The following is a 1,063-nucleotide window of genomic DNA, read 5'->3' as shown; positions in this document are numbered from 1 at the left end:
GTCTTTGTGGGAAGGGAAAAAACTTTTTAAAGGGAAAGATGTTGATTTTTGAGGAATAGACGCTAACAAGTAAGAAGATAAGAATGACGAGGGTAAAAGGGGAAGGATTTAAAGGGAAAGGGTTTACGTGATTAGGGAATATGAAGGTGAAAAAAGTTTAAAAGGAAAAATGTTGACTTGATTTGAGGTTATTGGGGATATTCCTCTTAGTCCACATTAGATAAATTGAAAAGACACGAATGGAAGAGGAGGAGGAGGAGGAGGAGGAGGAGGAGGAGGAGGAGGAGGAGGAGGAGGAGGAGGAAGTAATTATCTCCAAGCTCCAGGTGAAGTGAATGCTGGCGAAATAACACACACACACACACACACACACACACACACACACACACACACACCCTCACCCACACATGCTCTCTCTCTCTCTCTCTCTCTCTCTCTCTCTCTCTCTCTCTCTCTCTCTCTCTCTCTCTCTCTCTCTCTCTCTCTCTCTCTCTCTCTGTCTGTCTCTCCCACGTTTATTATTTACCTTTACGTCCTCCTTTCGTACCTGTTTGGGGGCACGTAACGACCACTCTGCCACAACGGCCATCATCCCTACTCTCACTCTCTCCCACACTCTTCCACACTCACCATTATCTTCCTCACTGCCCATCCTCCCTCCCTCGGTTCTTTTTCTCCCACCATCTTTTCATTCCAATTCCCAGCCTCCCTATGTCTCCCTTCACGGTCCCGAGAGAGAGAGAGAGAGAGAGAGAGAGAGAGAGAGAGAGAGAGAGAGAGAGAGAGAGAGAGAGAGAGAGAGAATGAGAGTGAGAGAGTATTGTATTCTCCTCATTGCAAAGAGAATTATGTCTCGCCTGCCTTCATTAAACGACAAATCGCGAGAGAGAGAGAGAGAGAGAGAGAGAGAGAGAGAGAGAGAGAGAGAGAGAGAGAGAGAGAGAGAGAGAGAGAGAGAGAGAGAGAGAGAGAGAGAGAGAGAGAGAGAGAGAGAGAGAGAGAGAGAGAGAGAGAGAGAGAGAGAGAGAGAGAGAGAGCAAAATCTTAAATACCATGGACTCAC

This window comes from Scylla paramamosain, chromosome 26 (assembly GCF_035594125.1).
Source record: "Scylla paramamosain isolate STU-SP2022 chromosome 26, ASM3559412v1, whole genome shotgun sequence".
Lineage (NCBI taxonomy): Eukaryota > Metazoa > Arthropoda > Malacostraca > Decapoda > Portunidae > Scylla > Scylla paramamosain.
The sequence above is the reverse complement of the archived record's forward strand: the minus strand, read 5'-3'. Positions refer to the sequence as shown.